The sequence below is a fragment of the Borostomias antarcticus genome, assembly GCF_949987555.1.
Source record: "Borostomias antarcticus genome assembly, chromosome: 12".
Taxonomy (NCBI): domain Eukaryota; kingdom Metazoa; phylum Chordata; class Actinopteri; order Stomiiformes; family Stomiidae; genus Borostomias; species Borostomias antarcticus.
The window spans coordinates 20421239-20434843 of NC_140245.1; positions in this window are offsets into that span (position 1 = coordinate 20421239).

The window sequence follows — 13605 nt, forward strand, 5'->3', positions numbered from 1 at the left end:
CATCAGGAATGTCCCTGGCTTCAGTGAGACCTCCACTATCTCCCCCGGGCATCCTGTGGACACAGCGCCTGTCTGACACTGATAGACCAGGTGTGCTTTCGCTGATGCATGGAGCAGTACTCTATACGCCCAGACCAGAAACATGACTGTGTGTGTGTGTGAGAGACGCTGCACCGTATGCCATGGCGATTTCTCTCTCTCACACACACACACAGAAACTAATCTTTATTATGCCAATGTGCTCAGCAGTCCTTCTGTACTACTAACTCTCCACAGACATGCAGATCCTCTCAAGATATCTTTATTTATATATCTTTATGTTATGTACATGTACAGTGAAATGTTGCTGCTTGCTCCAAGATTATGATCAATACAGATAAACTTCAATACTCAATTTACAAATTAATGGGTGTGTTATGTACATGCTATAGATATAATAAATAATCCTGGGGGGGTTATATACAGTAGACATTTGCATTTACAGTACATGTGGTTATGTTATGTGCAATAGATATTCTATATACACTAGATGTGTTAGGGTTTGAGGCAGGACCCAAAAGCAAACTGCAGGCAAGCAGCTCAGGTTCAAAATATGAGTTTTAATTTCCAAATAATACCGGGAGGAAACGCAGGGGAAACACGCACTAACATTGACAATGAACCGACAGAGAACAAAGGAAACAGGAGGGCATATATACTCAGGGAGAACAATCAAGGAACAATGTACAGGTGTGCAACAAGACATAACGAGACAGGTGCAGACAATCACCCAGACAAGGACATGGAGGGATTCCAATTAGACACCAACACAAGGACACAGGAACAAGGACACAATGGAAGGGAACGGGGAACGAGGCTGGGACAGGGAAAGGGACCGGGCAGAAGCAGAGGAGGGAACTAAAGGGCCAGGAGAGGAGGGACTTGAGTGACGTGAGACTAGTGAGGGGACAGGTGTCTAGAGCTGGGAGGACACAAACCAACATGGAAGACAAGACAACGAACACAAGACCAAACACACGGAGGTAGAACAAAACCAAGTGACAAAGTGTACAATAGTCTCTGGGGGTAGTGCAGGGGCAGTCACTGGGAGAGGTGCTCAGGGTCCAGGAAGGTACATGGGGCACAGGAGCTCAGGGTCAGGAATCCAGGCCAGGATCAGGGGGTGAGCAGGGCGAACCAGGGGTCCGGGGCAGGGGCGAGGGTCTGGACCAGGAGCAAGCAGAGTGGACCAGGGGTCCGGGGCGAATCGGGGGTCCGGGGCGAATCGGGGGTCCGGGGCAGGGGCGAGGGTCTGGACCAGGAGCAAGCAGAGTGGACCAGGGGTCCGGGGCGAACCAGGGGTCTGGGGCGAATCGGGGGTCCGGGGCGAATCGGGGGTCCGGGGCAGAAACGGGGGTCCAGACAGGGAGCAGGGGGTGAGCCGGGGCTGACCCGGCCCGAACCATAACAGTACCCCCCCCCAAAGGCCGAATCCCAGACGGCCCAAAAACCCCAACCAGGGAGGGCAGAGGGGGCCCGGAGGAGGGAAACGGACAGCACCGGGAGCCTCGGGCGGACGGCCTGGGAACTGGCCAGGGACAGTGCAGAACTCCTCCGGCGGACGGCCAGAGGGCTGACCAGGGACAGAGCAGAACGTCCCAGGCAGGCGACCAGAGAACAAAACGGCAGGGCAGGGCAGGTCCGGAGGACGACCAGGAGGCCCGGCCGAACGGCGGAAGCATCTGGGAAGCAGAGCTGGCCTCCAGAGGCGACGGCAGGACCGCTCAGGGGACCGACGGCGCAGGCAGGATCGCCCAAGGGACCGACGGCGCAGGCAGGACCGCTCAGGGGACCGACGGCGCAGGAGAGACCGCTCAGGGGGCCGACGGCGCAGGAGAGACCGCTCAGGGGGCCGACGGCGCAGGAGAGACCGCTCAGGGGGCCGACGGCGCAGGAGAGACCGCTCAGGGGGCCGACGGCGCAGGCAGGAACGCTCAGGGGGCCGACGGCGCAGGCAGGAACGCTCAGGGGACCGACGGCGCAGGAGAGCCCGCTCAGGGGGCCGACGGCGCAGGAGAGCGCTCAGGGGGCCGACGGCGCAGGAGAGCCCGCTCAGGGGGCCGACGGCGCAGGCAGGAACGCTCAGGGGGCCGACGGCGCAGGAGAGACCGCTCAGGGGGCCGACGGCACAGACGGACCCACCAAGGCGGCTGGCGACGTAGACGGAACCCCCGAGGCCGGCGAAATCGCTCAGGTGGTCTGCCATGAAGCAGGAGGGCAAGAAGAGCGGTGTCTGGGGGAACAGAGCTGGAAGATCGCCAGAGGACCAGCCCTGGGGCTGGGGTGGCCACAGGGCCTGGCGTGGCAGCTGAGCCAGGGGTATCTTGGAGATCAGAGTCCGGTTCCCCTAACTGAACAGGGTTAGATAGCCTGGGCCTAACGGGACCGAGACTAGCTGGGCAGACAGGGTCAGGACCTGCAACTGCTACCGTTAACCCTACAACTATCGCTACGATTATGACTATGGGGTCAGGGGCCGAGTCATCTACAGAGAATGGGATGACTACAGGGACAACGGGACGGGGGCTAGTAGGTCTCACAGGATTGGGGCTTGAGGAACAGGGGCTAACAGGGCCTGAGCTACTAACAGGGCTGGAGCTAACAGGGCTGGAGCTAACAGGGCTGGAGCTAACAGGGCTGGAGCTAACAGGGCTGGAGCTAACAGGGCTGGAGCTAACAGGGCTGGAGCTAACAGGGTTGCCGGGGTCAGGGACAGCCACCACTAAGGGGACAGGAACTGGGTCAGGTAAGGAGTTGGAGTCTGGAACCGGAATTGCTACCGCAATAGCCACAGCTATGGCTACAGCAATGGCGACGGCTATAGGGTCAGTGTCAGCTGCCGGTCCAGGGACAGCTACAGGGCCTGGAACAGGGCCCTGTGGGGGCGCAGCCATGGAGGACTGCTGAGGCTCACAAGGAACAGGAGTCTCTTGTAGCTCAGGGAACAGCACAGCCAAGGGGGCCTGCTGGAGCATAGCCATGGAAGGCTGCCGGGGCTCATGAGGAACAGGAGTCTCTTGTAGCTCAGGGAACAGCATAGCCAATGGGGCCTGCTGGAGCACAGTCATGGAGGGCTGCTGGGATGCAACCACAGGTGGCCACTGGAGCACATGAGGAACTGGATATGCTTGCAGCTCGGTGTCCAGGAAACACTGCAGGTCACTGATGGGTGACAGCTGCGGCTGGGACTCCGTGGATTGCTGAGGCATGGAACACAGGGGGCGTCTGTGGCACGGAGACCTGGAGGTGCCCACGGTGCAGAGACTAGGAGGCACCAGAGCGCTGAACAAAAGATGCTCCGGGGTGCTGGGTTGCCGTAGCTCGGGGACACTGGACAGCGGAGTCACTGGGCCGCTGGTCAGCAGGGGAACGTCTGATACGCTGGGGAGCGCAGACGCCGGGGCACTGGGGAGCGCAGACGCCGGGGCACTGGGGAGCGCAGACGCCGGGGCACTGGGGAGCGCAGACGCCGGGGCACTGGGGAGCGCAGACGCCGGGGCACTGGGGAGCGCAGACGCCGGGGCACTGGGGAGCGCAGACGCCGGGGCACTGGGGAGCGCAGACGCCGGGGCACTGGGGAGCGCAGACGCCGGGGCACTGGGGAGCGCAGACGCCGGGGCACTGGGGAGCGCAGACGCCGGGGCACTGGGGAGCGCAGACGCCGGGGCACTGGGGAGCGCAGACGCCGGGGCACTGGGGAGCGCAGACGCCGGGGCACTGGGGAGCGAAGACGCCGGGGCACTGGGGAGCGAAGACGCCGGGCACTGGGGAGCGAAGACGCCGGGGCACTGGGGAGCGAAGACGCCGGGGCACTGGGGAGCGAAGACGCCGGGGCACTGGGGAGCGAAGACGCCGGGGCACTGGGGAGCGAAGACGCCGGGGCACTGGGGAGCGCAGACGCCGGGGCACTGGGGAGCGCAGACGCCGGGGCACTGGGGAGCGCAGACGCCGGGGCACTGGGGAGCGCAGACGCCGGGGCACTGGGGAGCGCAGACGCCGGGGCACTGGGGAGCGCAGACGCCGGGGCACTGGGGAGCGCAGACGCCGGGGCACTGGGGAGCGCAGACGCCGGGGCACTGGGGAGCGCAGACGCCGGGGCACTGGGGAGCGCAGACGCCGGGGCACTGGGGAGCGCAGACGCCGGGGCACTGGGGAGCGCAGACGCCGGGGCACTGGGGAGCGCAGACGCCGGGGCACTGGGGAGCGCAGACGCCGGGGCACTGGGGAGCGCAGACGCCGGGGCACTGGGGAGCGCAGACGCCGGGGCACTGGGGAGCGCAGACGCCGGGGCACTGGGGAGCGCAGACGCCGGGGCACTGGGGAGCGCAGACGCCGGGGCACTGGGGAGCGCAGACGCCGGGGCACTGGGGAGCGCAGACGCCGGGGCACTGGGGAGCGCAGACGCCGGGGCACTGGGGAGCGCAGACGCCGGGGCGCAGGAGCGGAGGCAACGGCTGCCACGGGAACGCCACCGCCTCTTGGATGCCCTCTTAGGACACCGGGGGGCATCAGGAAGAACCTGGGGTCCGAGAGACGCTGCCATCTCCTTGCCCTCAGACCAGTCCAACACCGGATCAATGTACTCAGTGCGGTCAAAGTAGTAGTCGATCTCAGTGAGGTAATCAGGCTTGTAATCAGGCTGCAGTCTGGCAGATGCCAAGGCGATGGCGGAGGTCAACCGCTTTGTAGTCCCGGCTAAAGAGTCTGCTAAGAAAGGCCTGCTAGAGATCTCCTGGAGAGCCAACTCATAAAACCTCTTTTCATCAGTCAGGCGAAAGGCATAACCAGCCGCCTCCACAAAGCGCCAAACATTCGATGGTACCTGTCTTAAATCGTCCGCTGGGTCCATAATGGGTCGGTTCATTCTGTTAGGGTTTGAGGCAGGACCCAAAAGCAGACGGCAGGCAAGCAGCTCAGGTTCAAAATATGGGTTTTAATTTCCAAATAATACCGGGAGGAAACACGCACTAACATTGACAATGAACCGACAGAGAACAAAGGAAACAGGAGGGCATATATACTCAGGGAGAACAATCAAGGAACAATGTACAGGTGTGCAACAAGACATAACGAGACACAGGTGCAGACAATCACCCAGACAAGGACATGGAGGGATTCCAACAAGACACCAACACAAGGACAAGGGAACAAGGACACAATGGAAGGGAACGGGGAACGAGGCTGGGACAGGGAAAGGGACCGGGCAGAAGCAGAGGGGGGAACTAAAGGGCCAGGAGAGGAGGGACTTGAGTGACGTGAGACTAGTGAGGGGACAGGTGTCTAGAGCTGGGGCTGGGAGGACACAAACCAACATGGAAGACAAGACAACGAACACAAGACCAAACACACGGAGGTAGAACAAAACCAAGTGACAAAGTGTACAATAGTCTCTGGGGGTAGTGCAGGGGCAGTCACTGGGAGAGGTGCTCAGGGTCCAGGAAGGTACATGGGGCACAGGAGCTCAGGGTCAGGAATCCAGGCCAGGATCAGGGGGTGAGCAGGGCGAACCAGGGGTCCGGGGCAGGGGCGAGGGTCTGGACCAGGAGCAAGCAGAGTGGACCAGGGGTCCGGGGCGAATCGGGGGTCCGGGGCGAATCGGGGGTCCGGGGCAGGGGCGAGGGTCTGGACCAGGAGCAAGCAGAGTGGACCAGGGGTCCGGGGCGAACCAGGGGTCCGGGGCGAATCGGGGGTCCGGGGCGAATCGGGGGTCCGGGGCAGAAACGGGGGTCCAGACAGGGAGCAGGGGGTGAGCCGGGGCTGACCCGGCCCGAACCATAACAAGATGTTCTAGATTGAATCAGTCAGGTGCTGGATGGCTTGTGGGAAGAAGCTCTTCCTGAGTCTCTCCATGCTCGCCATGTGAGTGTGGTATCTCTTCCCGTAGCAGAGAGAACAGTCCATGTCATGGGTGGCTGGGCTTTTTCAGGATTCTGTTGGCCTTGGTCTTGCATCTTCTGGTGTAGATGTCCTCAAGGTGGGGGAGTGGCCTCCCCAAGGTCCGTTCAGCTGACCATACCACTCTCTGTAGGGCCTTGCGGTCCTGAGAGCAGCTGTTCTCGTACCAGGTGGTGATATTCCCAGTCAGGATGCTCTCGGTCGTGGATGAGTAGAAGCTCCGTCAGATCTGGTGGGACGCTCTGAATTTCCTCAGTTGTCTGAGATGGTACAGTCTCGGACGTGCTTTCCGCACCACATTGCCTATGTGTGTTGACCATGCCAGGTCCTTGGTGATCTGGACGCCAAGGTACTTGAAGCTGTCCACTCTCTCTACAGGGGTCCTGTTAATGATTAGAGGGGTGTAATTCCTCTCCTGCTTCCTGCCAAAGTCCACCAGCATCTCCTTTGTCTTGCTGACGTTCAGATTGAGATTGTTTTCCTGACACCACTGGGTCAGGAGCCTCACCTCCTCAAGGTAGGCCCTCTCGTCATTGTTGGTGATCAGGCCTATCACAATTTTGTTAGATTCAAAGATGGCTGTACAGTCGTCATGTACAGGAAGTACAGTAGTGGGGACAGAACACAGCCCTGGGGGGCTCCTGTGTTGAAGGTGAGGGTGGATGAGGTGTGGTTGCCTACCTTCACCACCTGGGGTCCGTCTGACAGGAAGTCCAGCATCCACATGCAGAGGGTGTAGTTTTGCCCCAGGGCACTGAGCTTGGTGTCGAATCTGGGTGGGGTTATAGTATTGAAAGGTGAACTGTATTCAATGAACAGCAGTCTCACGTAAATTATCTGTTTGCTAAGCTGTTTATGTCCCAGCTGTCTATCGTACCACACCATGAAACAAATAAACCTTTGATCAGACACAGATATTTCATTGTTGGATTTGGTTGAAGCAGTGTATTTAACATTAGGACCTAGAAAGTTTCTGGAAGTTTGAAGTTGTCATCTGCTGTTCCACCTCTGGCCCACAGGTGTCAGTGTTGGCCCAAGCCACGGTGGTGACGTGCCGTGAGTCACAGTGTGAGTGGGAGCTCTCTCACTCTCTGTCTTACAAACACACACACACACATACACACACAGAAAGGGGGGTGAGTCACATAGTTTTCTACTGTGTGTTGTTGTACTGGGAGTCGGAGGGAGACATGGAAGTGTTGCCTCATCATTGGTACACTCAGTCTACCGTGTGTGTGTGTTTGCGTAATAGTCATGCTGATATGAGCTCCAGATGCTGTGACAGCAGTGTATTCCAGTAACCCGTAATTAGAAACTAACCCGGGACAGTAAGCAGACTGAGGAGATGAAGGAAAATCAGCTGAATAAACTGTGGATGTCTGAGTCTGAACTCTCCCACCATTCATGTGTGGAAAAATATGATGAAACGCTTTTCAGAAAGGATGGTCAACAGCTCGTATGTGTTACAGACTCAAACCTTCATAGGGTTAGGGCACACACACACACACACGCACACACACACACAAACATGCATGCACAAACACACACACACACAGTCACATATACAGACACACCTACATATATATATGTGTGTGGGGGGTGTAACAGTGGGATCAGGGGAGAAGCTGTTTTGCATGACTGGCTGTTGACAGAAAACTGCTCTGTTGAAAAGAGGAAGGGGACACTAGCACTGCAACTGAAAAGGGAGAGAGAGGGATGTGTGCGTGTGTGTGTGTGTGTATGTGTGGGTATGTCCGTGTGTATTCCTCTACTATTGTGTCAGGCCACTAACACCACAAGCCACTTGTCTTCTCGCTTGGCCTGAAGCCATCTCTGGCCCCGTCAGACCCCAGCCTCAGAGCTGACGTAGCACCACAGACCCCTCTGTCTCACGGCTCCACCCAGGGCTGCCCACAACTGGACACTTCCATTTATAATACCATCGACCACTCAGATCTGCATGCATGATTGCTGGTTTATGTGTGTGTGTGTGTGTGTGTGTGTGTGTATGTGTTTGTCAGTGTGTGAGTGTGTGTGAGTGTGTGTTGCAGTGTGTGTGTGTGATAACTAGGGAAATGAAGAAACGGTGTGTGTGATAACAGACAAAGCTACTACTCTGTGGGAGAGGAGAATTCAAATAAGTGTGTACTCAGGAGTATTCAAATATGACTTTCTCTCTCTGTCTCTCTCTCTCCCTCTGTCTGTCTCTCTCTCCCTCTGTCTGTCTCTCTCTCCCTCTGTCTCTCTCTCTCCCCTTCGCTCTCCCTCTCTCTCTCTCTTTCTCCCTCTCTCTCTAACTCTCTCTCCCCCTCTCTCTCTCCCTCTGTCTCCCTCCTTCTCTCTCCCTCTCTCCTTCTCTCTCTCTCCCTCTCTCTGTCTCTCTCTGTCTCTCTCCCTCTCTCCTTCTCTCCTCCCCCCCTCTCTCTCTTTCTGAGCCTGGCAGGGCTGCTCATGGAAGTGTAGGATGGGGCATCTGGGCAGTAAAGGTGTCCAGGTCCTCCCACAACATGATGCTCATCACCTGCTGCTTCACTCTTTAGGTGAACTTACACACCGGCCACTAATTATACTGCCGCTACCGTTTGTGTGTGTGTATGTGTGTGTGTGTGTGTGTGTGTGTGTGTGTGTGTGTGTGTGTGTGTGTGTGTGTGTGTGTGTGTGTGTCCATTTGTCTGTACTTCTGAGCTGTAATTATTGTGCTCAAGGTGGCGTGGAGATCATGTGTCAGAAATTGGGGCAATTACCCTGTGGCTGATCAGGTTGCTGTGTGTGTGTGCGCGCGTTCAGTAATTAGCTCAGATGCTGCAGATGCCCTTCATCTCTCTAATAGCAAAAGAGAGAGAGAGAGAGAGAGAGAGAGAGAGAGAGAGACAGAGAGAGAGAGAGAGAGAGGGAGAGAGAGAAAGAGAGAGGGAGAGAGGGGGAGAGAGAGAGAAAGAGAGGGATAGAGGGGGAGAGAGAAAAAGAGAGAGGGAGAGCAAGAGAGGGAGAAAGACAGACAGACAGGTGCAGGGGGAGTGTTGAATGCTTAACTATAGACCACATTACTGTAACGCCTACACACCCAATACAAAACACACCCACACGCCTCCACACACAGCCAGTGTAAAATAACACTGGCCAAGTCATCCCAGCACCTCAGTGCGTGTGTGTATGTTTGTGTGTGTTTGTGTGTGTGTGTATGTATGTGTGTGTGTGTGTGTGTGTGTGTTTGTATGTGTGTGTGTGTGTTTGTATGTGTGTGTGTGTGTGTGTGGTATTTGTGTGTGTATGTATATGTGTGTGTGTGTGTGTGTGTGTGGTATGTGTGTGTGTATGTGTGTGTGTGTGTGTGTGTGGTACAGTATGTGTGTGTGTACGTATGTGTGTGTGTGTGTGTGTGTGTGTGTGTGTGTGTGTGTGTGTGTGTCGTCCATCACTTCTATTGTAATCTTTTCCCCCGGTCTGTCTTTGGGCCGTAAAAGACGTCGTAGCGTAACGTCGTTGCGTTTCAGTGAATATCCTCACTGACATAATCACCCTGTCACCAGAGGGCCGTCACGGACATTAACCCCCGTTAGAGGAAGTGTGGAGAGGCGGGAGGAGGAATGTGTTGCGATAATAAAAGCCCCCCCCCCACTCTGTGCCCTATATCCATCATGGTTTGGGTTCCTAGGGGAGCTGTGAAGGATTTAGACTGCGTTAGGAGGATGTGTCCCCGTCCGTTTGTGGCTCCCAGGTCAGGTCACGTCACGTCATACTAATTGGTTTTAGGGCCTCACAGTAGAGGTCACAATACACTGACCCTCGGTCAAGTGACTCAAAATGAGAGCTGGCTCGTCATATTATTAAAGCTTATACATGTAGGTATGTTGTTGTTTCCAGGGGCGTAGGTTTGATTTGAGCTTTGGTAGGGAAACACTGGGTTGTTGTTGTTTCACGTAGTCTGGATTTAATCTGGGTGGTGGCCAAATCAGATTAATTTCTGTCGCCAATGATTGGGCAATGTGACAATGAATGACAAGGTTTATCCACAAAACCTACATCTGTTGAGTCAGACTATAATCTCACCTGTAACCCTGATGCATCTCCTGGCTCTCCTGATCCTGCCTTTCTGCTGCTTTGACCCCAAAACAATTTTTGTCTTCTTTTTTTTTCTGGTGGCATTTTGCCCTCCACTCACCATCTATCATAAAAGGGAAATGATTGACAATATCAAACTACTTGCTACACTTGAAACACTCTTTTCCGTGTAGCCTACAGCCTATTCTGTGTAGCATATGAAATATGAACATAATTACGCTGGACTTGGACTATTGAACTGAATTGCATAAACAAACCAGATGTCTAAGTCTGGTTTGTTTAGACTACTATGCAATTTAGTGGGCGAGTGAACCTAGCTAGTCATTGCTCAAACCTAGGAGTTTGCAACGGTTATACCAAAACGGATTTATTACTAGCTAAAGACAACTGTTATGACAACATTACAGCACCTTATCTCTGCCTCAGCAAACGTTACGAGACCTAACGTTTTTGCTAATAGCTACAGTAGCTAGCTCTGACTAGCTGCACCACCAGCTAGCACTAACATTACATTTTACATAGGCATTTAGTAGGACGCAAACTAAACTATTATCATTGATACAACTCTGTACATAAAAGTAATTGTCGGTCAACATATTTTATTCCCTATTGTTCAATAACTTCAATCTTACTTGCTGCCTAATCAAAATTCCCGCTGTTGCCGACAGTCGATGCTCGATGTGCTGTGAGCTGCGCGCTGAGTGAGGGAGGGGGGGAGGGAGGGAAAGTAGGCTACTGTACGTTGTTGATTGGATAGCTTGCTGAACGCAGCTGTCAACTAGGCCTTAATTCCCAACCGTTTTGCTTTCGCAAGTTGTGAATGGTAATTAAAAACAGTTTTCTACTCTGTATTATTTTTGGTAGGGACAATTCGTGTTTCCATGGCTTTGGTATGGACATGTCCATAGCGTCCATACCTAAAACTACGCCTATGGTTGTTTCCACATAACCAGGGTAACCAGGATAAGTCATCAGGGTTGAAGTGAACACATGACAAAGGATTCCTGTTATGATAGGTGATGATATTGTGTGTTGAATTTTCCTGGCTGGTCCGCAATGGTCAGAACATTGTTGTTGTTGTTGTTGTTGTTGTTGTCGTTGTTGTCGTTGTTGTCGTTGTTGTGTTTGGGGCTACTACCTGAGGACACAGTGGACGCACACAACACAATATACCAGTTTGCTATCTAAATCATCATAATGGGAAATTATTGATTAGAATTGTAAAAACGTTTGTATGTATGTATGTATGTATGTATGTATGTATGTATGTATGTATGTATGTATGTATGGGTCTCTCCCTCCCTCTCTCTACTGTCCTCTCTTCCCACTCACACACATACAAACACACACAAACAAAAGAACAGAGTGTGTTCAGCCTATTCACCCTGTCTGCTGGCTGCCATGTCTTCTGCCCCCTACTCCCCCCCGACTCAAACATACCGTCTTCTCCCCCCCTCCCTCCCAATGCACAGGGGACCAATTATCTCATTTGCCATGCTCAACTTACCCCCCACCCCCACCAACACACACACACTCTGATCTCTCAGTACTGAGACAGAGAGGAAGTGTGAGGAGTGAGAGAGAAACAAGAGAGCATGCATGGTGCAGAGAAAGAAAGAAAGAAAGAAAGAAAGAAAGAAAGAAAGAAAGAAAGAAAGAAAGAAAGAAAGAAAGAAAGAAAGAAAGAAAGAAGGGTATGGAGAGAGGGAGAGGAGTGGATAGAGAGAGAGAGAGAGGATTGAGCAGATACTGCTGACGCTGTCATCACCCCAGACCCCAAGAGCTCAGCTTTCAATGAGCATGTACAGTATGTGTGTGTGTGTGTGTGTGTGTGTGTGTGTTCAGTCTTCAGTTCAGTCTGCGTTGCTCTTAATCTAGTGAAAATGAGCAACACAACTTTACAGCCAGGACATAATATTCCTACATCCATCTGCTTTTATTTATTAATACTTAAAAAAAAAAATCCCGCTTTTACTGAATTTGGTAACCAATTGACCCTGACCTACTGCCTGCCTCGATTTTGATTGGTGGCCGACAATAACACCTGTTTATGGAGGGAACTTGGCTCACTACATCCTCCTGAGACCATCCTGATCTGAATCATTTCATGGCCCTGTGAATGCCAAAATTGAATGGGTTCTAAATGTGTCCATGCTACACCCCTCCACTAAGTTTCATGAAAAGTGGTCTGGTAGTTATTGCTAGTCCAAAAATGAATAGTGGTGTATGTCCGGCCTGGGCATGTTTGGGCGGCTCGTGGACCTGCCCCTGATTCCAATACAATCGCAGCCATCTGCGTCCAAATTTCTTGCTTTACCACCACAGAATACATACGCCGATGTCAAATTCTGCATGCGATCCATGCGGCAAGACCAGGTTGCAGCCCGTGGTCCACATACCACACATGCATGGAGGCGCATGGGCAGCGAGCAGTGAGCAATTCCCCTGACTGTCCACTAAGCGCCGTCCGAGCAGCTCCATTCCTGGGTCCAATTTCGTAAATTAGCCTGATCCCTTTGTCCATGTCTAACCCCTTTGTTGACATGGATGGTGCTTGTGTACACATGAATAGCTACAGTAGCTAAAGAGCTAGCGCATATTCTAATGCTAGCTAATGCTAGCTAATGATAGTTAGCTGACGCTAGCTAACGCTAGCTAGCATCAGCTAGCAAAAGGTAGCTATTGTTAGCTAGTTGCCAGTAAAACGGTATTGTTGTTACTTTAGCTAGTTTTGCACTCGGTGTTGTCTCGTCAAAGTTGTTTGACCCACACAACCCACTCCCTAAAGCGCTCGCAAACATATACCCCTCTTGAATCACATGTTTCAACCAACCAAAAACTGATTTGCCCGTATGTTGCATGCCAGAAAGGAGTTTGGCGTATGTACTGCATGCTAGAAAGGAGTTTGGGTATGTATTGCACAGTCAAACCGTGTCATTTGGACACAGATGGGTGACATTGGGCTGGTGATTCAGATCAGCTCCAGAATTTAATGGGTTATTAGAACACCCATGCTACACCCCTCCACCGAGTTTTGTGAAAATTGGTCAGGTAGTTTTAGTGGAAACCTGGTCTAAAGAATGAATGGAGGTGAATGGCCGGCAGTGTTTGGGCAGCTTGTGGATACAGATCTGCTCCAGCTTGTTGGTCCATGCTACACCCCTCCCACCAAGTTTCATGTAAATCGGTCAGAGCCACTCCTTGCAGAGGTCGCTGGAAAGATGCTAACCAGAATGCTACGTGCAGCACTGGACATAAGTCATAATACGCACATCAGTATTGAAGATCTGTATGGAGAGAGGCCAAGGGTGAGTGGAAAGATAGCAGCAAGGAGAATAAGGCTGCTACAGACATTGTGAGCTTCCGGCCAGCAAGCTGGTGTTATGGGAGTTATCTCCATGGCGCGGACACAAGTCGCGAGGACGTCTGACTAAAACATTTGTGGACATACAGTACTTAAGATGGATGTGGGAGTGGAGACCACTGATGAGATTGCCAGGTGTATGGAGGACCGGGAAAACTGGAGACAAAGATGAGAGGCCTGTCTGTGGACGACCTGATGATGTGGTGTGGTAGTTTTTGCATAATCCTGCTAACAAACAAACAAAC